At 41.6% G+C, this 27,826-nt stretch overlaps 1 protein-coding gene and 1 long non-coding RNA gene across 2 annotated transcripts in view; both read left to right on the top strand.

Moving 5' to 3' along the window:
* The first annotated feature begins 10,719 nt into the window (after positions 1–10,719).
* Positions 10,720–11,835, top strand: LOC309373362. The gene is made up of 2 exons (XR_014169999.1): positions 10,720–10,813; positions 11,578–11,835. It is a non-coding gene; the product is annotated as an uncharacterized lncRNA (long non-coding RNA).
* Positions 11,836–26,435: 14,600 nt separating this feature from the next.
* ZNF516 (zinc finger protein 516) overlaps positions 26,436–27,826 on the top strand; it is a 116,049-nt gene continuing 114,658 nt past the window's right edge. The window contains exon 1 of the mRNA XM_081919425.1: positions 26,436–26,773. The gene's annotated coding sequence lies outside the window, so the exon portion shown is untranslated. The remainder of the gene's footprint in view (positions 26,774–27,826) is intronic.

Here is a 27,826-nt window from a genome sequence, read left to right as displayed (position 1 = left end):
ACTCATGACAAATGGTTGTCAGGCCTTTGTTTAAAGACCTCCAAAAGGAGATATTTCATTGATGATGCATGAGAATATGAACCCAAGGTCTCTGACATCTGTTCAAGATAAAAATTTAAGATTAACCATTTGTTTTAGAAGGCAATAGGGCAAGGAGGGCAAGAGGTGAGCTGGTAATTAAGATTCCATGTAAGATATATTATTACTTATTTGTCATTTATATATAGCTCTTTGTCTCCCTTATAAGGACAGGAGGATATGGGTGTATCTTTTTGTGATTAGTTATAGCAATCAGCCAATAGGAAATCCAACCAGGCTGATTGAACAGAGGCAGCCCAAGGAGGAGCAAAGGGGGCTGGATTAAGGGAATATAAGTGCTGGCCAGAATGGCAGGAGGCCAGGCCAGAGCTTGGTAACCATATACCACTGAGCCTCTCATTTATTTGTCTGACAAATAAATTATTATTTTAATTTCTCTGTTGCTGCGTTGAATATTTCATTCCAGCTAAGCGTTAACCACAAGCAGGGTGCTACAGCTATGCTTTTGGATGCCTCTTAAGACATCATAACCATATTTTGCATGAGATCAAGGAATATAATTGGATGCCATCTTTAACTCAAAATGGCAGAGTGAACCTTTCAAACCAGTACAGTGGTACCTTGGGTTAAGTACTTAATTCGTTCCGGAAGTCCGTTCTTAACCTGAAACTGTTCTTAACTAGAACATATAACATATTAGCTAATGGGGCCTCCTGCTGCTGCTGCGCCGCCGGAGCACAATTTCTGTTCTTATCCTGAAGCAAAGTTCTTAACCTGAAGCACTTTCTGGGTTAGCGGAGTCTGTAACCTGAAGCGTATGTAACCTGAAGCGTATGTAACCCGAGGTACCACTGTACTGATTGTAAACCACCGATTTCAAAACGGCACTGATTTTATTGATTTATTTATTGGTCTCTTAGAATCCCCACACACAATGCTAGGTACAAGGCTGCTACTTGTTTTGTTGTGTTCAAGGTAGGAGGAAATCAAATCAGGCAACAACTGTCCTTTATTGCTACATAACAAAAAGAAAGAAAAAAACTATGGGAGCTCAAGAGGTCCAAAAAGCATTACATTGAAAAACAGCACCTCCTGGCATATATAAGATGATGCTTCGTGGATTTGGGGCCCCTTGAAGTAAGTATAGTTACTTCAATAATTTAAAAGTTACTTCAAAAAGTTACTAGAATAATTGCATTTATATTTATGGACATTCGTTGTTTTAAAACAAGACCTAAAATAGCCATGTTAAACCAAATGAAGCGGTTAAAAAAATTAAATATATTAAATCTCCACTAACATGGTGTATTGATAACAGGTCTCTTCAGAAAACTCACCTCCTTCTATGATGCAGAATGATGGGCATGAATGGAAGTAAGATATAGTTTATAAAGAAGGGAGCAGAAAGAATGAGATGGTGGCCTGGGTCAAAGCTTGCATTTTCATGGGGGAGTTTGTTCAGACAAGATCTCGTCTTTCCTTGTGTTTTGTTTTGTTTAAAGAGGAGGTGCCCTCACACTTCCTTACGTTAGACGATCCAAGCCAAATCAGTTACCAGCACAATGCAACAACCCAAAGGACTAGGAATGGTTTCCTGCCACTCATTAAATCATAGGAAACCCCTAAATATATTTCATAAATCTGTACTGATTTATTATTGAATTGTTATAATTTACTTGAAAGGTTGATAAATCTGAATTGAATCTCTCGGTTAATCTGCCTTGAACTTTAACCTTATAATCAAGCCTCAACAAGGAATGTTTGGAGGTGACGACCTCTGTTTTACAAGGTCAAATACTGCTGAAGTCAATAAGAAGAGGCACAGCAGGGATCATACATACCCAAGCTGTGACCTGGGAACACAGCGCCAAGGAAGCCGTAAATGTAAAGCTCCCCTAAACATGACAATCCAATCCTCGTCTTGAGACAAGCTGGCCAGCCTTATATATCCAGGCTGTGCAAAGCCGCGGATCTCCTTGTTGCAGTTACTGCTTCATTACACCTCTGCTTATTTGCTAATTTAATAAAATATTCCTTCTGGCTTCTGAGACTTCACCAGCCATTGGCTGCACCTGCCAAGTGTCTAAATGAACCTCTCCATGCATTCATATGGGAAGAGCAGGCCCATGCCCCTTAACATTTTGCAGTCTACTTGTTCCACCCAACAAGTCGCTTGTTGTGTGCACTTTAGCTTGATGTGTGAAAGAAGAGCTATAGAGAGAGCACAGCCTCCCCCCATCCAAACACTGAGTGAGGAAAATGGGGCGCACAAAATTTTGGGGTGCAGCCAGTAGGCACTGTCTCCCTTCCTCTCCTTGTATTGGCTTCACCTGCAGTTGGGGGACATTAGAGATCCTGTCTTGAAACGTCCCTTCTCAGTCTCCAGAATGGGAGATTTTCATTTTCTGGTACAGTGGTACCTCGGGTTACATACGCTTCAGGTTACAGACTCTTCTAACACAAAAATAGTGCTTCAGGTTAAGAACTTTGCTTCAGGATGAGAACAGAAATCGTGCTCCAGCGGTGCGGCGGCAGCAGGAGGCCCCATTTGCTAAAGTGGTGCTTCAGGTTAAGAACAGTTTCAGGTTAAGAATGGACCTCCAGAACAAATTAAGTACGTAACCCGAGGTACCACTGTATTGTTTTTAAAAGTAAACAGATTCTCTGGAAGCTGACTTGCCTCCAGTGCTACGTTCCCTGCTAGCGCAGTGTAATCACAGAATTACGACACACACTCAGCCTTGCTCATGGCGCTGTCTGAGCAACTGCACAAACAGCCATAAAGAGGGGTGGTGGGGCGAGGGAGATGTGCAGGTGCTGGCACAAACCAGATGGGCAGTTTGTTCATCTAGATTTATATATCAGTTGGAAAACACACAGAAAGAGAGAGAGAGAGGCGAGGCTGGGGAGGAGAGATGGAAAAACCCGCACAACTGATTAGGGAGCTAAAGGTTAATGCAGGGTTTCCATCCACATGTTGTGATTTTTAGTATCCATGTGAGATGCAGTGGGGAAATGTGCCGCTCTTAAAAGCAGACTAATTTCGAAAGACAGTTTCCTACAGTGCTTACACAAATTCCCAGGCACTTTCAATGGAGACTTGCTGATCAGCTGTGCATGAAATCATCTACAACTAAGCATTGACCCCTGCTCAGCTAAAAGGTGTAGACAAGTCCCTACACTACTGCACCCTCCTAATGATCTGGTTTGCACACTGCATTAATCACTTCGTTCAGTGGGGCTGCTTGCAGAAGACACACAGGGCTCAATCCCTTCTTTCACTCAAAGTTAATCCTGTAATGTTTTCCCACAGCTAAATCATACACTGTCATATAGTTGCAGGATATAATCATTGTTTCCTTGCGCATTGAATTATAACCTTGAAGCTATCATTAAGGTTAGAGGGAGGAACAGGTAATCACTACCAATCAGGGATGGCAGAAGCAGCTTGCCTTCTAAATAAAAAGTTCTCAACACTCCTTTGGTCTTTTGATCTCCCCCAAAAGCGCATCACCACATCTTTTATGTGCAAGTGAGTTATCAGCGCTTTTGACAATAATAATAATAAAAAGGTCCAATTGCCTGAGTTTGGTCTAATCCTGCTACCATTTAAATTAAGGCTAGAGTCATTTTTCTGCCCGAAAGAGTCAGGATAAGAAAGTTTCCAGTAAATAACGTGGGCTAAGATTAAAAAAAAAAGTTAAGTCCTCTGTGCAGAACAGGTCTATGTTTAATATGATTCCTAGTTCAATGTTGACACTGTGTACATTTTCAAAGGTAGCAACTTGTAACAGCAGAAGTAAAAGAGGATTACAGCAGTATTATTTCTAGGTTGGCACTTAATAACAGCAATGCAGCAATGCCACCTTTTAGATTGACCTATAAACAAGCAGGGGCGGAGGAAGGGGGCTGTGGTGGGTGTGGGTTGCCCCGGGTGTCTCCACTGAGGGGGGGTGACAAAATGCCAGGTGGCACTCACTGTGGGGCCTGCAGTGCGCCCAAGCCATGCGTCTCTCCTGGGAGAGATGCGGTGGCTTGGGAGTGCGCAGGCTCCATGCTGCTCAAAAGGTCTGCCCACTGCTCCCCCCCCCCCCGCAGCTGTAGGGCGGCTTAGTGGGAGGAGGCTGGCAGTCTTCGGAGGCCCTGCAGAGCGCCCCGCCACTATGGCTCACCCCGCCCCTGAGTGCGCCACCCTAGGTGCCCGAGCAGCTTCCTCTGCCACTGTAAACAAGGCAAGCCCAGGAAATTTTGCTGTCTGAAGTGAGGGACAATATAACATCTCACTATTTTTATGAACAGAAGGCAGGTTGTTTGGCAATGGGGCAGTACCCTCTGTCACCAAGCATCTGGGGCTAGTGGGGCATTTGGAAATTAAAGAAAGTGGCAGTGGTGCCAGTTACAAAATGGCTGCTGTGGAGGTAAGGCATAATCCAAAATGGCTGCCACATTAAAAGAGCAGAGAGAGAGAGAGAGGACCGCCAAAAGATGGTTCATGCCCCACATCAGCACTCATAAACAATGGGGGGAGAGACACCTACATCAGCCGCACTGCACTTACTCACAGAGAGAAGCATGTAGGAGAGGCGGAGCACGTGCAAATCGTCTTTTGTGTTTTATGGATTTTTGAGGGAATACGTAACAAGACCTTTCACAGGCATCATAGGAGGTGCTGCCAGGCACACTGGTGCTTGTGGGTGCCATATTGGCAACTGTTGTTCTGCTGCACCAGAGGGTAGCAGGCTAGCATGAAGGATCAGTTTTCACAGGCACTTATGAGGCAAGGTGACAGGATCCATCAGAGCAGCTGATCCCAATGTCAGCCTTTCTGCTCTTCTCATTCTTGAGGTACATCTTCCCTAATGGGGAGGGGAGGGCGCCATTTTGGGATCCACCTCAGGTGCCATAATTTATTGGGTTGGCCTTGGATACAGCTGCATCACTTTCTCCAATGGTAGGACTGGCTCTGGAAAGCTGCTGTAAGAGAGAGTCTACTGCTTGCTTCTACGTATTGTTGTGAAGCAGCAATGTTAAAGTCTAAGACTTTTTAGCCTTGCTGATTTATCCATGAAAACGTCTCTTATATTCTACAGATAAAGCAGCCAGAAGAATGAAGCAGCTTTGATATATTCACTGGCTTTTCCTCCTATTTCTAAATTTACATCATCCTGTTTTTCAATTGCCGTGGTAAATGGCAAGTAAGACCAGCAAAAAAATGTTAAAAGATTGAAGTACAGCTACACAAATAATCTTAAAGATACAGTCCCAGCAAGGCATCTCATTATAGATTTTGACTGTGATCCTATTGTTAGATTGCCTAAATCTCATTGAAATCAATAAGCAGCCTAATTGTATACAGGATTACATCTCTCTCCACCCCCCTTACAATTCAAGTACAAACACGCAAAAATGTGAGTTGATATATTAGGAGATACTATCTACCTAATGATATCAATGTTACAGAAGAAAGAGATATTTTGTTCAGCTCGTATAGTGCTCCAGTCCTGTCTAATGAAAATAGGGTTGATTTAGCACTTTAAGGACAATCACCCTGCCCTGAACTTTTGATAACTTTTATTGTTAATGAAGAAATGAGACATCAAACAATCAAAGAGCCAGCGCAAGGAATGAATCACAGTTTGGTTCTTTCAGCTTGAAAACACTCTGCATATTGTTCTGTGTGCAGTTCATACCACCTGACCCTTCAGGAATAGGACAACATACATCTGAAGAAGGGATATGTTCTTAATAATAATAATAATAATAATAATAATAATAATAATAATAATACTAAACATCACACACCATTCTCTTTAGGGTTCTAGAAATGAAATCAAGAATCTACTCACTTTAAAAATACAATTTTCCCTCCAGGTTCATGAAATGAAATAAACAACCCATTCAGCTTATTATTTCTTAGAGCAAAGAAGATTAGATCAAGAGATTTCAAAAAAGTTTGCTTATTTGCATTTTTTAAAAATAGCAAAATAGTTTATATTATTGTTAAAAGGCACACTGATTATATTCCTTGGGAGACTGCAAAAACACCAATTTACAAACAGTTGCAAAGAGCTTTATCAGTGGAAAGTCAATAGCTTTTTCAAGAATAATGGTTTTTCAAAATCATAAATTGATGTAACATTTCCATAATCCTTTAAAATAATAATGTTAAGTGTTTCACTAAGAATATTCAGGGGCACTGGACTGCAGAAAGAACATGCTTGGTCTTGCTGTTTTACTAGAGATTTCTGCTTCCATTTGTATGGCCCATGACAGAATGCCAATGCCTTTTCTTTGTACAGCAAAGGAAGTTCATAAAAAACAATTTCACTCAGCTTTCTATCTTATCCCATGATCTGATGATCATCAGCTTTAAATATCAGCTAGAAGGTGAATTATGAAATACCAGCTGACCTAGTTCCCCACAACAGCCTCAGAGAGGTTTAATTTTTTAATGCACAGTGTTGAGCTGTATTACATCAGGTGCACCAATAACCTGACTTGTGCATTATGTCTTCAGTTGACAGGTGTAGATTTTGGAAATAAAAATGCCAGATTCACTTGTAAGAGGTCTAATAAGGCTCCCTCCAGGTTGCTATAGCTGGGTTGCTATAGAACAGGGGTGTCAAACTGGTCGACTGCAATCGACAGGTTGATCCCCGGATGATCGTGTTCAAGGCTTTCACTTCTCTGACCTTCGATGGATCCCATCCCTTGGCCAATGCTGATTCTTTTAAGCACTGCCTTGGGCTCTTCTAAATTATCTATTTATTGAGAATTCATCTTGATTTACTTGCACAAAGCTGACCTGGAGGTAGGGATAGGCAAATCTGCCCATTTCAGTTTTACTCAGTATCTCTTTTTTCTTTTTCCAATCTTTAGCTCATATCAGTTTTTGATAAATATATATACTCTCTCTCTCTGTGTATTGTCTACATGAAAATTCATCAGCATTTTATTGCAATATTCTCCTAATGCACACATTTCTGTGTGCAACTTTGCCTAACAGAAACATTTTTGCAAAGCAATGTTCTCTAACATGCTGCATTTTTTGCATGTTATTTTCACCAATATATGAAATTATATGCATCTTAGTACACATTCCTTGGCTGGTGCACTGCCTTGCAAAATTCAGAGCAGTGCAAATTTTGGAAGAATTGCTGCATTTAAATTTGCCTGAATTGGGTACGTTTGCCTTTCAAAGTAAACTGAATCAAATATCTCCCCCATCCCTACATGATGGTTAGACTAGGGCTGGATCTATACACATCAAAGAAGCGATTCAGTTCAACGCGTTGTCAACTTCATACAGGGAAGTTCCGTTGGTGAAAAACGGCACTCCACAGCGCCATCTGGTGTCAGTGTACAACGCATATACAGTGGTACCTCGGTTTAAGAACAGTCCGGTTTAAGAACGATTTGGTTTACAAGCTCCGCAAAACTGGAAATAGTGTCTTGGTTTGAGAACTTCACCTCGGTCTAAGAACGGAATCTGAACAGTGGAAGGGTACCAGCGGCGGGAGGCCTCATTAGGGAAAGTGCGCCTTGGTTTAAGAACAGTTTTGGTTTAAGAACGGACTTCCGGAATGGATTAAGTTCGTAAACCGAGGTACCACTGTACTGTAAAGCACTTTATCTTTACAAATGTAGCTGAGTCCTAGGTCTTCTCTGTATTGAGCAAGTTGTGAACTAGTCAACGTTTCTGAGCAGTATTTAAAAGCCACCCTCATCAAGAAAGTTAGAGTAATCCAAAATGTTGATGCAATCATTAATTTAGGATTCCGTGTAGGATTGCACCATTGCACATGCCCCATGGTGGTTTAGCAAAGATTTCCATACTGTTTGGGGGTGCATCTATGTGGTTTTTGGAGGGACAAAGTGGGATTTTAGTTGTATGTGCTTTTAGGTCTACCGGTATGTGGGAATCATTTGCACTCATTCAACTTTCTTGGACTCTAGAAAGTTTGATAGAAGAGGCCTGCAGCTCAGTGGAACAGCAGATGCTTTGAAGGTAAAGAAGTCCCAAGTTCAAGACCTGAGACTTCCAGGTAAGGAAATCCAGTGTTGATTTAAAAAATAAAAAACCAACAACACTTGAGAGATGCTGTCCGTCTGTGTAGGCAATGCAGAGCTAAATGGATTTGATTCACAACCAAACAGCTGCCTATGTACATTTTGTCTCTTATCCTCAGAAATTCTAGTTATGAGCAAGAATAAAGGATACAAAAGGAAGATTACTTAGAATGCATAGAGGAGCCTGCCTTCCAAATTACTCTTTGGGTTTCTGCCCCCCCCCCCCATATATGTTGGACTGTCATATCACTCAGAGTATCTTCAAATAACATCCTCTTCCCAGGAGTTACCCATCATTACAAAGTGACCAATGCTTACTGCTACGCTGTAGCTTAAAACATATTTTCCAATTATAAGTGTATATAACCTTTCTTTAACAAATTGTCTAATTCTGTATACATAAGCAAGTTTTTAATGGAATTTTACAATTGGAAATTACCATATAATTTTTCAAGCACATCGGTGCAGGCCCATTATTAAACTTTTAATAAAAACATGAAAGCCGAGCTATATATTACAACAGAAATTGCCCTTACTTCGCTTGTATTAAAAATAGGATCCTGCTTGTTTTGGAGGGTTGAAGGCCATTTAAGCAAACGCTCTGCTGTGTTTATTTCTGTATTTAATAGTAAAGCTATACTGAGCATCTAATTACCAGTCTGTTCCTCTTGGATGGCTAAGAGAAGGACTCTTTTGCATGGGGAATGACCTTATTGCAGGAATAAAAGCATTGCAATAATGCCCATTACAATGACCCAAGGGGTAGAACTTTATATTCTTTGTAATCTGTGCAGCATCTCACACACCAACCTCATCACAATACCATCTCATTTAATTTCCCCATCCAATCTGGATTTATTATCCTTACATTTATATCCCCTCTTTTCTCCCAGGACCTCAAGGTAGCATACACCATTCTCCCTCTCTCTCCCTAATTTTCTCCTCACAACAATCCTGTGAGGTGGGATAGGCTGAGCAACAAACCCAAGGTCACCCACCCAGTGAGTTCATAGCTGAGAATGGAGATCTTAGTCCTCACAATCTAACCACTACACGACACTGGCTCTCTTCCACACAAAGAATCCAGTAAGTCCCTCCCCTCCTCTCTGGCAAAAAAACAAAGAAACACCAGGGAAAATATAAATCTAGATTATACTGGGGAGAAGGATGGCATTTGATGAGGACAACCTCGTGTGGATGCTGACAATTTTTTTTTCATGCATATGGGCTACCAAATCCAAAATAAATTGCCAAGTAGAAGTGCCCATAATCTGGACCTTGCCTACATAACCAGGTTGGCGTTATGCAGCCTGGATTCAGGAAATCTCCCACTATTTGCTAAAAGAAGACAAGCGATTGGGTGAGATGCAGCATGCTGCAAGCTGCATACAAAGTGTGTGTGTGTGTGTGTGTGTGTGTGTGTGTGTGTGTGTGTGTGTGTAAAATTCAAGAGCTGGGATTGTTTAAATCTCAAGACTGTTCTGGCTCACTCAAGCTGTTTTTGACTGAAGAATCAACTCAGACTACCTGTTTGAGCATTGCATTTGTGTTAAATAAGTGGGTAAGAAGAATGCTGAATGCCTTATTTGCACATTAAAAGCTGATAATTAATCCTGTATTTTAACTCTACAATTGTCAACAGCTATTATTTCCCCGAGAGCCTGACAGTTCCATGGATAAACTGGAGCTTAGTCCCATTATAAGGTTCTATGAATAGGCAGCAGGACAGTTTGTACAGCAAACCCCAAAGGCTGTTAAATGTGATACTGAATCAATTTGCAGCTAAATTAAAGGTGAGGGATGTGAAATGTGGGACGGATTCCAGCAAAACAGGAAATGTAACTCATAGAAGACTTGCAGGGAGTGGGGTGGGGGTGGGGAGGATGCAATTAAGCTGATGTAAAGATGGAAGAAAATGTGTTTTAAACCTTAACACTTCCATTGATTCCCCCCTTCCCTCCTTGATGTGTTTTGGCTGTACATGTATTGAGCTGAGAAAATGCTGAAATATTGTGATCAGAATTATGTTTTCAAGATCCTCCAGGGCAAATCAATGGGAGAGGTGACTGTTTTATAACTTCCCTTTGAGGGAAGTCAGCAAGCAAAATAAATGCAACACAACCACAGCTATTTAAAAACAAACAAAAAACCCTGCAATAAACTGGTGGGTTTTTTATTTTCTGATTTTTTGCAACAGGACATCCTACTGACTTTTATCTAAGCTCATTAGGCTTTAAAGCTGGCATCTAGTCACATGAAAAGACATATAAATCAAAATAAGGTCCTGGATTTATGCTGAATGTTAGCTGAGGTCTGAAATACATCCAAGACTTTGGTTCTAGATGCATTAGTTTGGTTAAAGTCAAAAGGATTTGCATCCAAGAGAAAGAATGGCCACCCATTTGGTAGTGCATCTTATTCATTGTTAATCATGCACTAAATGCATCATTAGTTGTGTGGTTTATATAGCTATGTATAATTTGAGCATATCACTTTGGACTTAATAAAGAGTATTTTGTGTCCCGACAAAGGTGTTTGCTGAAATGCACTGGGACTAATAAATTACATTGCTGCGCACTTATATGTTTTCTCTCCTCTTGCTATTTGTACCCAGAGCCAAGTTACACAGAATATTTACATCATATGGGGTGGTGCTTATTTTCAGCCAGGCAGCAAGGGTGACTGACGGCAGCAGGATAGTGATGTAATTGTCCTCTCTCTCTCTCTCGTGCTTAGCTGTTACTCTAAGTAATGCTGGATTAGCACTGGGTGAAGTCACAGCACAAATAATGCAAGCTATTGCATTATAACTTGCATCAGGTTCAATTCCATCCCTTGAAAAGCACTATGTGGCTGACCTTTTACACGGTTGTGGTGCCAGTGGAAAAACAACCTTATGCTGGTTTTGAATGCCTCCTGCCTGATATTTGTTTCCTGTTCTTGTTTCACTATCATTATGGTATGCAGGCAGCTGAATGGAAAGATAGCAAAACTCTGGCTGTGCTGAAATCAGTGACAAAACTTCATTTATATCAGTGAAGCAAGGATTTAGGCATTGTATGTGCAATTACCCACACCCCCTCTGTGCATTCACAGACAAAACTGGCTGGGTTTGGCTGAACAGTGGGAACAGGATAATCGTACCCATAATCTTATTAGAGGAAAATAGGTTCACAAATAGTGTTCTACTTTTGTTACTGGCCTCAATGGCAGGGAATGGATTGTGTATACAGTACTTTGCAATCATAAGTGCCCATTATAATTGTGAAAGTGTTTTGATGCATTAAAATATATATCTGAATGTCACTACTGCAGCCACCGCAACAAAAGAAGAGGAAAAGAAGAAATGCTTCAAAGGCCAAAATGTTTGAAGATTATAAACAGCGTAAAGCTGCTCCACATCAGCGTTTGTTTCTCTGGCTCTGAAAGAAGCATAACTTTCCTTTTTCTTTTTTTTACCCTGTGCAGAAGAGCAGGTTGCAGTCGGAGTTGATGAAAATTATTCAGCTGCAGTTGCATCAGGAAAACCAATTGTGATATGCATGAAATTTTTAGAATATCTTTGCCAACTCTGTTCTGCCAGTGGTGTGGATTTGCATAAAAACAGTGTTGGCCAATGAAAGGCTGTATAGGTAAAAGAATTTTTCTGCCACCCAGCCTCTTGTCTGCTTGAAAGGGAGTTTTTGGTTTCATGGAACAAATAAAGCATGAAGCTAAATAATTAAAGCCTGGCATTAAGGGACAATGTAATTTGTCATTATCTGGAAACTATTTGTGTGTTTCAGATAGTGGAAGATTTTTCTTTTTTTAAGACAAAAAAAAATCCTAACAAAGAAAAGAAAACCCGGGTAGCATTTGGAAAATGTATACTACCTCTGGAAGTGGGGAAAAAAACCAGAAACCAAGTGGAGCACATCTGCTTACTGGAAACTTAATACTGTTATTGTAAGGTTTTGTATAACTCACTTCCTGTCTTTATACTTACACAACAGGATATTTAAATTACAAGGACAACAGAGGAATGAGGCAAAAGATCCAGCTTACTGCTGTTGATCACAAATATATAGTCTCTGATTAAATGCTCACTTTTATGAGGAAAGTCACTTTCAGAAATAATTAGTAACCACAAGGTCACTCCTTAATTAAACAAGCCCAAGTGATTAACATCAGATTTACTGTTTATTAACTGTTTTACTATGCTGCTTAAAAAAAAACAAAACTTTTACATAGTGGCAAGCACTAGTCATGCTACACAGGGAAGTCTTATCACCATTTTCATTGCTAATGTAATCTTTGGGGTTTTAATATCTCAGCAGTAACAAATTGCATCAGGATGAAACATGGTACTGAGATGTGGCTTCACAGTCACACTTTTTATTGTACCAGACTACAGTCGCCTCAACTGGAGAGGCTGAAAATAAAGGAAAACAAAATAAAAAATGAAGCAATTGCCAGGCTCAGTCACCATTAAGGGATCTTTTTAATCTGAACAATTTTTAAATTCCTATTTGGAAAGCTTTTCATCTAAAAATAAATATTTTGCCCTTACAAGCTGCTGCAACACTGATATGGGTTTATGGAAGTATTTAATCTATGGAGGGGAAGTAAAATATATGGACGCTCATAGGGTTGAAAGCTGGCACCTTCATGCGCAGAATATAGCCATAGCTGTCAACTTTTCCCTTTTCTTGCGAGGAATCCTATTTGGAATAAGGGAATTTCCCTTAAAAAAAAGGAAAATGTTGACAGCTATGATTATGGCTTGGAGTTGTGTTAAAGCATTCAAACTGCAATCCTAACCATGTCTACTCAGAAGTAAGTCTAATAGGGCTTACTCTCAGGTAAGTAGGTTAGTTTGTGGTAAACAATTTAGAGCTGGGTAAAAATGGCCTCCAAAAATCCTCCATGACTGTTCATGCGCAACAAAATGGGGGGGGGTGTGGGGTGTTGATGAAATTTTCTGAACAGTTTTTCCTCAAAATTTCAGCTCTTTGGACATGCAGTCCTGTGGTTCCTTGAAGGATAACCCAGGGCCACAGGAAGCATTGGCTCTTCCTTTCTGATGGCATGGAGAAAGAGCTCTGATTTCAAAGAGGCAGATTTTATATTGCATTCCCCGCTGCCATGGAAACTTCTTGGGCTACTTCACTTCTAACATCAGAGCTCCTGTGTCAGGATCAGTGTCAGATTTATGTATAAGCTAAACAAGCTATAGTTTAGGGCCCCACTCTCTTGAGCCCCCCCCCCCAAAAAAAAACTAAAGGAAAAAAAACCACTGGATGTACATTTCCAAAATATAAGATAAAAAGAAAATTACTTTGATAAAATACATATTTTGTTATGTGCACATGGCTTTAGACACTTATTAGGTCCATAAATTACCATGTAGCATATATTCAACACAAAATACAGCAACCATTTATTGTTGACAAAGGACAGCTGGACATATAAAGAGTCCCATTACCTTCAGTAGCTTAGGGCCTCATCAAACCTAAATCCGGCCCTGGTCAGGATAGGGCAGTCTGCAGTGGGGGAAGGAAATGTCCTAGGCCACATCAGTCCCCCAGCACATAGACATACACATCAGTCCCCCAGCACAAACTATATCATTTTCAATCAGAGTAAAACCAGATGATAATGAACCAACATCTGGGAAAGGATGGAAGAGCACAATGCCCCGCCAGCAGGATTCTGGCAAAGGACTGGATCAGGCAGATGAACATATTTTGGTTGCCCTTTCCCTCCATCTTAGAATTGGAGCCTTAATGCTCATAGTTCATATTGGTCAATGAGCAAGGGTGTCGGTGGGGCAGGGAACTTCAGCTCCAGGGGCCAAATTTTGCTCCCCAGGCCTCACTGTCCTGCTCTGTGGCCAGACTCAGGCTCTAGCGATGCAGAGCTCTGGCATTGAGTCCTATATAGGCAGCCCTGTATAGGGAAGTTTTTAATGTTTGGCGTTTTATTGTGGTTTTATAATTTGTTGGGGCAACCCAATCAGATGGTTGGCATATAAAGTATTAACAAATACAACAACAACTGACTCCCAAATACAATCCCTGCCTACACTGGAAGATGTTTCTTCCATTAAAAGGGCCCATTCTGCTTCAGTTGCATCCTACTGTGACAGAGTTGGGAGATGGGGGCTCTGGTTTCTCTGAGTCTTTTGCAGTGGAGTCTTCTGCCTTTGTGGACATCCTTGGGCCTACAGGATTGTTTGGTGGAAGTGCTCCTGGGACAGGACCCCTTTTAGTTCACAGTTCTCAACCTCGTTTCCTGAAGAAGGAGAACCTTACTCTAGTTTCATGACACTTTCTGTCAGAACTCTCCCAAGGCCACACTCGGCACCAGCCCTGCTTCACACACCCAAAATGTTTGCCTGGGATAGTGCTATTGTGCTCCCGCCCTGCGGGCGGGCTTCCTGCAGGCATTTAATTGTCCAGTGTGGGACCAAAGATGATGGACTACATAGGCCTTCAAGTGTGATCCATCAGGGCTCTTGTCGTGGTCTTATATTTAAAAGAACCCGACGGCCCATTAAGCAGACTGCTCATCCATGTCTGGAAAAGTATTTCCCTGGTAGCAGAAAGCAAGGAATGCAACAGGAAAAGCAAAAGATCAGTTATCTGACAAGTTACAAGCTCCAATTACTCTAGCAGCCACGGAGACAGCTCTTTCTACATCTCAAATGGAGGTTAGATCCTAAAATGGCTACATATTTGCTTAAAATGAGAAGCAATATTGCATTACTTGCTTTCGTTCAGAACATTCCTCTCAGGACTGAGAAGGTAGGAACAGGGCCTCTGCTGACCCTTTGAATTGCACCCTGTCTGCATGTTTGGTCTCCACCATTTCTTTTAAGAAGGGAAGGAACAGGCATTTCTTGGGAAGCAGAACACAAGCATATTACCCTATGCTGTTCCTCAGGTGTAGGATCACATACAGTGGTACCTCGGGTTAAGTACTTAATTCGTTCCGGAGGTCCGTTCTTAACTTGAAACTGTTCTTAACCTGAAGCACCACTTTAGCTAATGGGGCCTCCTGCTGTCGCCGCACCGCTGAAGCATGAATTCTGTTCTCATCCTGAAGCAAAGTTATTAACGCAATGTACTATTTCTGGGTTAGCAGAGTCTGTAACCTGAAGCGTATGTAACCCGAGGTACCACTGTATAATAATTTGAAAGGAAGCAATGCTGTGTAGTGCAAGCTGGTCCATAGGACTGAACTACCCAGATGTGAAAATATATTGCACTGGGTTTATTATCTATTTTGTTTATTTGTATAGCACCATTTGCCTAAGCCACAGGGCAGTTTATGACAAAATCAAATACAGTGGTACCTCTAGTTATGAACTTAATTCGTTCCAAGGTCTGTTCTTAACTTGAAACTGTTCTTAACTAGAGGCGTGCTTTCGCTAATGGGGCCTCTTGCTGCCTCTGCACTGCCGGCACATGATTTCCGTTCTTATCCTGGGGCAAAGTTCTCAACTCGAGGTAACTCTTCCAGGTTAGTGGAGTTTGTAACCTGTGGTGTTTGTAACTCAAGGTACTACTGTACCTAAAATTGGGGAGGGGGAGTTGGATTGCTTAAAACAGAAACACAACTCCTCATAACACTAAACAACAATTATTAATAGCAGCAGCAACAACAACAACCAATCCAGTTGGATCCAGGCTAGGGATTTATTCCATGTTAGTCCTATTCAGAGTAGACCCATTGACCATCGCTGCACTGTATATTTGGGGTTTATGGACCACAATAAAGCTGTTTGTGTGTGAATAGACCCATTGTTGTTAATGAACCTAACTAACATATGTTCATTCATTTCAATAGGTCTACTCTGATTAGGACTGGCATTGAATACAACCTTGGGTGAGAGCCCTCACACTCAAACCCATATAAAGATTGAGTCATGACTAACATAAGCTGGAACTGTGTGTCTAAGTCTATCTGAATGCAACCCTTTGAAATTCATGCTAAATAGTTCAGACTCCTTCGGAAAACCCTCCAGATGTTATTGGACTCCATCTCCTATCAAGTTCAGATAGCCTGGCCAATGGTCAAGGTTTAAAGGTGTTCTATCTAGTGACTAGTCCAGCAACATTTGAAGGACCACAAGTTCCCAACTCCTGATATGAACAGAGCAACACGGTTCTGTATGGTTGGCGCATCACTTCATAGCAGTAATCATGCAGGTCACTTGTGCTTTCATGGCAATAGCACACACACACACGCACACACACACAAAAAAAATTTCAAATGTTGGCCTGGAAATAATCAAGCATTCCAGGAGAACTGCATAATTGCCACTTTAAGGCTGTACCTTGGAACCTTGACTGCAAGGAGATGGCAGTAATGTATATATTGGACCTGAGTTTTTATGTATTAAGATATCCTGGTTAATTTTTCCTGGAGCCTCCTGAATTAACATATGGTTATGCCTTTCAATTCAGGGGGCTAAAGGAGAAAATACTTTGTATACTCTGGCTTTGCCAAGTGATAGTTGTCCATCTTAATCTAGGAGAAGATTGCTTTGGACAGCAGCTGAACCAAAGGTCACTTCATTATGCACAACCTCTTTTTCTTTAGCAAGTCTTCACTGAAATGAAGAAGCCATTATTCCATTGCCTTCTGTGTGTGCGACATTGTGCACAGAAATCACATCACAGGTTGCAAAAATATTTTATTTGGCGACTGCCTATATGTGTATGGTTCCCCCCCAAAAAACAAAAAAACCCACAATGAAGAATAACAATCCATAACAGCAAAAGCATCCAGTGCATCCCCCTCCCACTTATATCTCATTATTCCACTTCCATTTGCTATCCAGAATGTTGCTCCTTCCTCTGTTGCTCCCAATAGTCATATCAACCACCACACTATCCTTAAGCACACTTAAGGATATCATGAGCGAAAGGCAGGTTAATCACTGACTTTCTATAGACTTATGAGGTTACTTAGGAAGTTCTCAGGGGCTGCCCCCGCCCTTTGGGAAAACTTTTGTGCTTTAATAGCCAGCTGCCCCGTGGAGTTACTCACAGTATAATACACCTTTTCTGTACAGGTTTGAAAGGCATACTGTATAGAAAAAAAAGGGGATTAAATTGTAAATTTAGGAGAGAGAGAAAAACCAAAGAGCATGTTCAGCTTCTGTATATGTGGCGTATGACTAAAATATCTTCAAGTTCTCACCACAAGTTTCTTAAGGTTCTGCAGCCTCTAAGTAAGGCCTTTGTTGATATGAGTACTTTGCTTGTTACAGAATGCTCAAGGTTTATTAGTTTTGGAGTTTTAACAGGGGGAAAGCAGCAAACTGTTCTCAAATTTTGCAGCCCATAATAACCCACACTGGCTTTTAAACGTAAATGAACACTACTGTTGGGTGGGATCATGAGCTGTATTTACAATAACAGTGTCTCCTGCCAAATATTTGGCAGACTGTCATACAAATTATTTGTTTCAGCTCCTTCTCAATAGCTTCCAGCTTCCTGGGAATGTCTATAAAACATAGATGGTGTAAGGAATATTGATAGAGAAAACCGGCAGTCTATTTAGCATTAAACTTTAAAGCAAAAGGAGTAAGTAGATGATTTTGAAATGTTTCAGTTTCCGACTATAAATATGCACATATTCATGGACTGAGATTGCTAGGGATGACAACTAATTTATAATACAAATGTATTCAGCATACTTCCTCTAAATCTTAATCCAAGTAATCTCAGAAAGATAAATAACACACACACACAGAGCAAAGAAATCCACCTTCATGGCCTATGCTCTGGGAATGACGTGCCAACATTGTGCCCAATGGGGAAGATACAGTTGTGCTCTATCCTTATCCAAATAGTTGTGGAATCTGCATAAAGGGCCGGAACCCTGGCTAAATCACACACAGAGCTGTAGTAACCCCTGGCCATGAATGCAAACAACCTACCGGATGCAAATGGGTTATATATTAAATGACAGGAAGCCAACCAACAGCCTAACAGTTATTTAGAGCTGAGACTAGAACGTATCAAACCAGGAACGTCAATGAACAAAACTTGCAGTGGATAGAATTTGAGCAAGGGGAGGATGAAACTTACTGAAGATAGCAGATTCCTTCTTCTGGTGAAGGACTTTCAGGGATTAAATGTGAGAGGGTGTCATGAACTGGCAGGATGATGGGGAGGACAGCAAGGAGGAAGGGTATCCCAGCGAGGGGTGTAGCCAGGAGTGGGACACACCGGAGCAAGCAGGGGGTGGGAAAGGAAGTACTCACAGGGTGACAGAGGATGGCGAGGGCATGGGGGTCAGAGCACAGGAACCAGAGCAGCAGGATCCATCACCAGAATCAGAGGACCCCCTGTCTCCATGAATACAGTATGCTCTGAGGCGTAGAGAGCAGCAGGAGGGGTGCCCTAGGGGCTGAGGCAGGTAAGGACCCACAGGTTAGGCTTGCTAGCTCTGGGATGTGATTCCTCAGCTGAAGTAGGCTTGGTACAGGTGAGGGTCACACCTTGTCAAGCCCAGGTGCTGAAATCAGCTTGCAAAGAGCAAAAAGGAAGCAGAGCTGAGGTGCTGGGTCTACTCAGCTGCTCACGTTGAGGGACCTTGGCTTCGCTGCTCCTGGATCTCTATGTGACTGTGCTTCAGGTTTGACTCTGGACTGTATCCTGACTGGTGGACTTGACTACTTGGATTGACCTTGGACTTTGCTTGTGTGGACTGACCCCCAGACTTTGAACTTTGGTCTTTGCATACTGACTTGCTGCAAGGTAGGCCAGGGGTTCAGGGCAGAAAGATGTGCCCAGGTCGGAAGAAATTGGCATTTCCCTTGGAGGCTTTGCAATTGTTAAACATGCTCAGAATGGTCAGGGAAGTGCTGTAGCTCAGCTGTTTTTCAGCAAATGCTTTGAATGTAAACTGCCCCATGTTAAATCCCTGGCATCTCCAGCTAAATAGTCTGGTAGTATGCAACAGATGGTGCTGGAGGAGACTCTTGAGAGTCCCATGGACTGCAAGAAGATCAAACCTATCCATTCTGAAGGAAATCAGCCCTGAGTGCTCACTGGAAGGACAGATCCTGAAGCTGAGGCTCCAATACTTTGGCCACCTCATGAGAAGAGAAGACTCCCTGAAAAAGACCCTGATGTTGGGAAAGATGGAAGGCACAAGGAGAAGGGGACGACAGAGGACGAGATGGTTGGATAGTGTTCTCGAAGCTACCAGCATGAGTTTGACCAAACTGCGGGAGGCAGTGGAAGACAGGAGTGCCTGGTGTGCTCTGGTCCATGGGGTCACGAAGAGTCGGACACAACTAAACGACTAAACAACAACAAATGCAATAGAAATCCCAGTGAACCCACTGCCAATTGGGCCCCGTCTCCACTATGTATTTAAAGCAGTCTCATACCATTTTAAACAGGAACTACTTTCCGCAAAGAATTCTGGAAACTGTAGTTTAAGAGAGCTGAGCGCTGTTGGGAGGCCCCTATACTCCTCACAGAGCTACAGTTCCCAAAGTGGTTTAACAATCTTTCCCTCTTCCTGGGGAACTCTGGGAACTGTAGCTCTATGCGGGGAAGGCATGGCCACACAGTGGCGTGGTACAGTGGTACCTCAGGTTACAGACGCTTCAGGTTATAGACGCTTCAGGTTACAGACTCTGCTAACCCAGAAATAGTACCTCGGGATAAGAACTTTGCTTCAGGATGAGAACAGAAATCGGGCGGCGGCGGCAGGAGGCCCCATTAGCTAAAGTGGTACCTCAGGTTATGAACAGTTTCAGGTTAAGAACGGACCTCTGGAATGAATTAAGTCCATAACCTGAGGTACCACTGTACTACTTTCAATGCAGAGTGCAGAAGCACTTGAGTAGACAATATTGGGCCAGCATCAGACTCAGTATAAGGTGACTTCAAAGGACGGTGTGCAGAATTATTCCAACCTTGCGCAACAAATAAATTGTGCTGGAGGAGGGCCCTGTTTTTAAGCTCACTCTTGACATTGCAAAAACATCGCATTGAACATTTATTTGTCTTTTTTTGTACAGTGAACCTTGCGTAAAGTGCATCCATGGTCCAATCTCAGGCTGCCAAGCAATTAGTATATTAGAGTTCAACAGTTAACCGTCAATGTGAAAGGAAAATAAACAGTTGGCCAAAATGTGCCATGAGAAAGTTAGGATATGTTTCAGGGTAGAACTCTTTATTGAATTTGTCTCTCTTTAAAAATCATTCTATTTGGCGGCTTCATTCTTCTTGCTAAGGGTGTGATCGACCACATATGTGGCATTCTATAGGAATTGTTTTGAAACCAGCTGCTGCTGAGATTCTTTCAGCTGAGGCTGAAATTAAGAACAGGTTTCATAGGTTTGCTACCCGCTGTGAATCCATGATATAGTATATAAAAGCGCATATGGCTAAGAATGTTTGACTTCTACAGTAACCTTTTTTTAAACTTCCATATGTGATGATTTTTATAAAGCAATATTTATTCTATAACCATTCATTTTTTTCTATTTTATAATAGGACTCTTGGATTATTGGGTAGATTCATCACGGAAGGGCTTTTGATCCAGTGGACATCTCTGCTAACATGAAGGACAGGGCAGACATTGATGTACAGTGGTCCCTCGGGTTATATATGCTTCAGGTTACATACACTTCAGGTTACAGACTCCGCTAACCCAGAAATAGTGCTTCAGGTTAAGAACTTTGCTTCAGGATGAGAACAGAAATTGTCCTCCGGCGGCGCGGCAGCAGTGGGAGGCCCCATTAGCTAAAGTGGTGCTTCAGGTTAAGAACAGTTTCAGGTTAAGAATGGGCCTCCGGAATGAATTAAGTACTTAACTTGAGGTACCACTGTATTTGTATATTATCTCCTCCAGAAAATCAGCTCCAGAGTGTTGCAGAATCCTTCAGAACAGCATGGAAAGGTGGAATTGGTGAAGCATCTCCCCTCCCCTTCTGTTAGCAGAGGCATTCAGTGGATCAAAACCACTTTCATGAATGCAAGGCCACCAGTGGAATTCCCTTCATGAAATAGTCTTTGCCCTTGTGTTTCTCTCTGTCTGTGTCCCCCACATTTTATGATGCACTTAAATTTAAACCATCTCCTAGCACAGTAGTAGGGGACCTCAGACTTGAGAGCTGAATGCAGCCCTCTAGATTTCTGTTGACCCTTGGCCCTGCCCACCACTGGCACATGCCCCTCAGAAAGTTGCATTAAAAGGAACGGGGCACAGCTGACTTATGTGCACTCCGCCAACACACACAGGATTCGGGAATGTAACCCCTGCACAAATCGGTCATTGCCTGTAGTTATCTTCAGGACTGCATTACCTTATATACCCTGGCCTGGTTGCTGTGTTCCTCAGGAGAGACACTTCTCAGCTGTGCTGCAGAGTCATGGTTCACTTTTTATCTATAAAAACAAAACAAAACAGGACTTTTAGTGCTGTGGCACCTGCCCTCTGGGAAGCACTTCTAATAACAGGCAGGCACCTACTGAATTGGCATTTAGCTGCCTACATTTGCCTACTCAGGCTTTCCTGGGGGATAATTTGTTCATTTGTTGTCACTATTTGTTCTTATTAGTGTGGTGTTATTGTTGGTTTAATGATGTTCACCCCCTCGATTTTGTTGTTTGTAGGAGAGAAATATTTCCAAATAAATAAAATGTATAATATATAAATAAAGGAAATCACAACTGAACAGTTTTTAAAAACTGAAAGAGGAAAGGAGAAAGAAGTTACAGAAAAACTCCTTATATTAAAGTTATGTTAAAGCATCCTTCAGGAACTTTGTTAAAATAACCATCAACTTGGCCAGAAAGGAAAGGTGTGTGAGAGGCAATTTAAGCAGTGAAGCATTTGAAAGGGAAATGAAGTATTCATTATGTCTACATTCACTTGATTATTTCTGCTATCAGGCAAAATTTAGCCCCATCTCGATAATAACAGCATGCCAGAGTCCTCCTCTTCTGCAAATTCTCTTTAAGGCAGTAAGACATCCTATCTAATGGAAACACTATCAGGATATAAGGCTCTTTATAAACTCCTGAAATACTATATTGTTGCCAGAAGCAAGAGTTGCATAACAGGCTGGAAATCTAACAAGGTTAAAAACGTACTTCATATTTTCCCCCAATGGAAAGAAAAGGCATTGTTTCGCATTGGCTGGATTTATGCTTGACAAGGCACAACAGCTTGACCCTAGAGCTTGTAGTCGCATGGAACATCAGTATGTAAAACGATGCTGGACAAAAATGAAGGGATTGCCCTTATGCTCACTTTAGAATAGTTCTGGCACCTCATAGCTACAAAAGAATGTTCAGATTTTTGTGGCACAGACAGTGTTGAGTAAGAGGCTTCTTTGTAGCAGAGTAAAATTCATCTTGCTGACAGCTGTGAGCATTACTTCTTGAGCAGACTTTTAGGCAGCTTTATGCACAAACGGACTGGAATTCACATGTGTAGGTTGTATCAAAACCACAATTCTTGTGGCAATTAAACTTTGCATGTGACAGTGGTGTTGTCTGTGTTTTATAGCTGTAAACTGCAGATGCTATTTTTATCCATTTCTAAGTATTCTGAATGGAGCATTTCAGTCCCAGAATGGGGAACAGTGAAATAAAGTAGTAATAATAAGTATATACCAATGGGAAAGAAAATATACAAAGATTACATTTATACAAAAATTGGACATTTCTGAAGATATTTGCTCTCTACAAAGTTGCAGCTGCAATCTTATGCATACTTACTTGGGAGTAAGTATTGTGCTTCAAAGGCTTAATCTTGTTTAGCTGTACTTATGTCTGTATTCAAATTCTTACTCGGGGCGAGGGAAGGGATCAAATTTTTCAGTATTAACTAACATCCTGTTACCTAGCATGGAAACTAAAACAAATGCATGTTCTAGATATGCTTCATGGAACACACATGTGCCATGGGTGAAATTGCAGTTTGTTTCCCAGCCTTTGGAAATGTTTCATGTGGCCTTTCCTTCCTACCCCCAGTGCTTCTCAGGACCTTTTCTTATCTAAACTTCCACCAATCAGCCTTAGGAATGAATGATACAGCACAGAGTCTCATCAAAATGCCATTTTCCTGAGCTTGAGAAAGCCTACTTCCAAATGCTGAGCAAATAATTTATTTGACTCTGGCAAAAGTAAATAAATGTTTTCCTGTTCCTTGTACTCCATTAGACAGAATTATTACACATAGCAAACTATAAATAGCAAAATATGTATTGAACTATTAATATCCCTGACATTCTCATACAGTACTGTATTGTAATTTAACAAAATAATTTCAAATTGGAGTACTTCTGTAAGATTTCATTGAGACACAGAATAGAAAACAAAGCACCTTTAAAAGAGATTGATCAAATAGGAAACTGGGATGTTTATCATTTATTTCTTTGTTATCATGTAACACAATATTATTCCTATTATAATATTATTCTCTGAACCAAGAAACAGTACAATCCATTGGAAGATGACGATGAAGAACATCTATAGATTGAAATTATTTGGATCGACTAACTCTCTGCTACTCTGCACAAAACAGCTTACAGTGAGATTCTAACACTATGCAGAAGTAAATCCTGATGATTTCAATGGAATTTACTCTCAAAGAAGAGTATATAAGAGGGTAGCCACCTTCATGGCAATTTAATTAAAATGTGTTTCTCTTTCTCAGTTTTATTTGATCACAAACCCTGTTCACCTCTCTACAAAATTTAAGGCCCAACCAGGCAGCTCTTTCTAAGATGTTTATTCCTTTTACTGCATAAGGATGAGCTCTGTGAAAAGCATTTTTGAAGGACCACATAATGGCATAGTGAGCTTAACTCCAAACATTCACCTGACATTTGCATCAATGCCAGCCATGTTGTTGAGCCATCATGGCTTATGCTGTCGAGCTGTTCCCGCTTTTTGTGAACACAGCGTCTAAAGTAATTAGTGCTTGACACAACACGGCTCACAAATGAAAGAGATGGGTCATGACATTCTTGCAACATGGAGAAGTTTAGGCATCCTGTCCAACTTTCACTCCAGTAACTTGTCACTTTTCCCCACTTGGAAAATTATTAGCCTCATATTATAGCTTTAAATGCTGCCTAGCAAAGCTGGCTTACAATGGATGCTATAAAAGTCTGCCCCAATAAATGCTCTTCTATTGTGTGCACTATAATGGTTAGAAAATTTGCACAGCACATTGTCGCTTGTATAGGTTTTTATAGAGTGAAATCTTATTCCTGATTTTCACCTGGTACAAAGCAGAAATTACTGAAGTGTACGTATGACGAAGAGAATAAACTGCTGTAGTCTGTGTTTTGAAAAGGACATGCAAGAATGATGAAAATGCAAAATGCAACCTTTTGAGTATAGATTAACTCTTTTTTCTTTTTAAAGGAAAATATAATATACCAGTCTCAAGCTGCTGTCAAAAATCACTGGAAGGGGCTATGTATACACTGAAGTATGAGTCTGTGGTATGGAATGAATCGAGAATGCCCCAAAACGTATCTCACTCAGGCATTCATGCTGAAACCAGCAACAATTGTCAATGACCTTTAACACGTTTGCTATTCAAATTAGCGCAGATCATCAGTTGTACACAGCATACATAGTTATGTTTTTGTGTGTTCTTCATTACAAACTTTCCCTCCATTTTCCTCTCCCCCTTTTTTGATCTCCAAGTGTTCCCTGACTCTAAGTATTTATATTTATGAGTTCAATTTGCCACAGACAGTGTGCATGCACGCCCCTCCCCCAGCGATTCTGCTTGCTGCCGGAGTAGATTCTGTCGAAAATGGGAAGAAGCTGGAGAGGGCTTACGCAGAGGCTCCCAGCGTTATGTGCACCAAATACCACAGCACTAGGTAACCGTTTAAACTGAAGCAGAGGCATCCTTGATTGTCTGGCTTGCAAAGAACCACACTGAAGAGATTTGGACAGCATGTTCCTTTTAAGTGCTTAGTAATCATGGTTGGGCAGGGAGGAGGGGGGAGGAGGGTGAATATGCAATGGAAGGAAAATGGAAAGATCGAATCAACACTCCTCAAAAATTTTGCCTTTGCCGGTTATCACACACTACAGTACTAGGCAAAGACTAAAACAAAGCTCCATTCTTACCCTCAACACATCCAGCACCTAGGACCACAATTCAGCCAATTAATTTGAGGCTCCCCACCTCAGACTCAACATATATCAGCTGCATGTTTGGGCAATTGCGGTGAGCTTTAGAAAACATCCTGGAAAATATGAGACAAACTTTAGAGCTTATCTATTTATATATTTTTAAAGGTATATGGCAAATGGATTTGTTTTGAGAAGTTCCAACTCTTTCCACTGTTAGTTAGCAGTATTGTCTTCTTCTTACAGCCTCTTGTTTAAAAGAAGGGGGGGAGCAGGAGTAAGCCACTTCAGATATTATGACTCCTCTCAATGGGTAACATGTTTGCTTAGGGAATTCCATTGCCAAACATATTGGATAGTATCCAACCAAGGCATACTCAGAGTAGACCCATTGAGATCAATGGACTTAAGTGAGTCATGATTTTAAATGAATCATGTCCATTGCTTTCAGTTGGTCTACTCTACCTTGTTGACTACCATCACATGATACAAGCACACACGTATTTGTCCTGTATATGCACACTGTGACTGATATGTTTTGGACAACACCCAATTTTACAATCGTGTTTATTTAAAAAGCTGTGATGCAAACTGAGTTCATAGTTGATAAATGTCTCATTCTGACACTAAACAATGTATACCTTTAAGAAGGAGTGAGCATGTGTGCATAGCTTTCTCTTTCAGCTTCCAGTACATTGCCACATGAGATTACTGTACATATATAATTTGTGTGTGGTTATTCTAGTACAGCATGTACCTGTGATGAAATTAATGCACCCAGAAAAGTCACACGTAGGAAATGTCAAACCACGATATCATGTAGAAGTTGTCTGTAGCAGACGTCTCTGAATTAAACAATAACAACAGCAACAACAATTTAACAAGAAGAATATGCAATATGCAATAATGTTTTTATTTCAAAGTTGAGATACCAGCACCATGATACCTATCGCGAGAGAGTCGAAATTATACAAAATTGCATACTTAGTATGTGAATATATAGTTTCCTGTAATCCCCATCTATGTAGTCATTTGGCTGAAGCAGAGATGAATAACAGATCTGCTAATGAATCAGTCCTGTTAGTGGAATAATTGTTTTTTATGTGACTCGCTTTTGGCTATCTAGACTTTCCCCGCATAATACAAGAACTTTGTGCTGATGAGACAATAGTAGACAGTGTGTGCATTTAATATAGAACAGACCATTCGCCCGGCTGGGGGAAGACGTCAACCTATGCGCTGCGAGGAAAAAGACCAGGAAAAGGAGAGGGGGATTCCTCCCGTCGCCCTCCATCCCAGAGCCCTCAAGGGATTTCCAGATGGGCTAAAGGGCGGTGGAAAGTTTGAAGCCGGAGGACCCCTTGCCCAGGGCTTGGCACCGAGGGGTGTAGAGACGCCCCCCTCGCTGCTCGCCGGAGTGGAGCTGGCGCAGTGAATCATGTGCAGTTCTTTCCTTATTGCCTTCAGCGCATGGTTTCACCTTCAGGTTTCTTGTTTGTCTGTGTCCTTCTCCAAATCGCTTCACCTCAACTGCAAGAAGGTAAGGGGATCGGGAAGAGATTGTTAAGCCATTCTTTTCTCTCCACTTCCTCCCTCCTTCCTTTTTTCTTTCTTTTTCTTTCTTAAGTGCTGAGGAAGAAGATGGGAGGGGATCAGAAAGAGGGGGGAAGAGCAGGAGAGAGATGAGAATATTCTTAATACGCCCGTGGGAAAAACTTCGCGTTTCCAATTAATAGTTAATCTCGCTCGGTAATTGAAGGGACTTTTTACAGAAACGATAACTTTGGGCTCTTTGAAAGGGGTGGCGGGTGGGGGGGTAGGGAGAGGGAGGAGGAGGAGGAGAAAGATGATTATTATTTTTTTGCTGGGGCTGAATGGATTGTCGCTATATGTTATTTTTTTAAACTGTGAACATTTGGACTTTGTACAGAGGGGGGTGGGGAGGAGATCTCGCATGCAAGAAAGAAATCTGCCTGTCTTTTTTTAAAAAATGAAATGTTTGCGGGCTGCGTGAGGGAGGCGATGCTTCTCCAGCTTGGGAGCGAACCACTTACATTATTAAGGGTATTTGCAGATTGGATTGATTTATTGCTTAGTGTGTGTGTGTGTGTGTGTGTGTGTGTCCTCTTCCCCTTGCCACTTCTCTCTCTTCCACCCCCAACCCCTCCCGATCCTCTCCCACCAGCTGAATTAAAAGGAATAGTTTATCCTGGAAAGTTGAGGGCTGTAAATTAGGTGGAGAGGAAGGGAGTCTTTGGAGGACAATCCCGAAGATGAGTCCTGCCCATTGGATATACTGGGAGGGGGGGGAGAGAGATGAGAGTACTGGTGGGGGGGTGCAGAGAAGAGAAATAATGCAGACATTTTGTCCTATGAAACCCTCCTCTTCCTCCTCCTCCTCCTCCTCCTCTGCCCCTCCCATCTCCACCCAGAATTAGCATAATACTTGCAACCGTCATTTGAATCAAGCTGTTTCGACAAGTTGAGGAAACTTTAGAGGGGTCGGAGTTGAGCTGCGAGAAGTCTCAGGGCGCAGGAGGCGTTTTTCCTCCAGGTTAAGGTGACAGGGAGATGGTCCCAATTTTGTGCTCTG

This window comes from Podarcis melisellensis (genome assembly GCF_964234715.1).
Source record: "Podarcis melisellensis genome assembly, chromosome: 7".
NCBI classification, from domain to species: domain Eukaryota; kingdom Metazoa; phylum Chordata; class Lepidosauria; order Squamata; family Lacertidae; genus Podarcis; species Podarcis melisellensis.
Note: the sequence above shows the minus strand (reverse complement) of the source record. Positions and strands in the feature narration are given on the sequence as shown.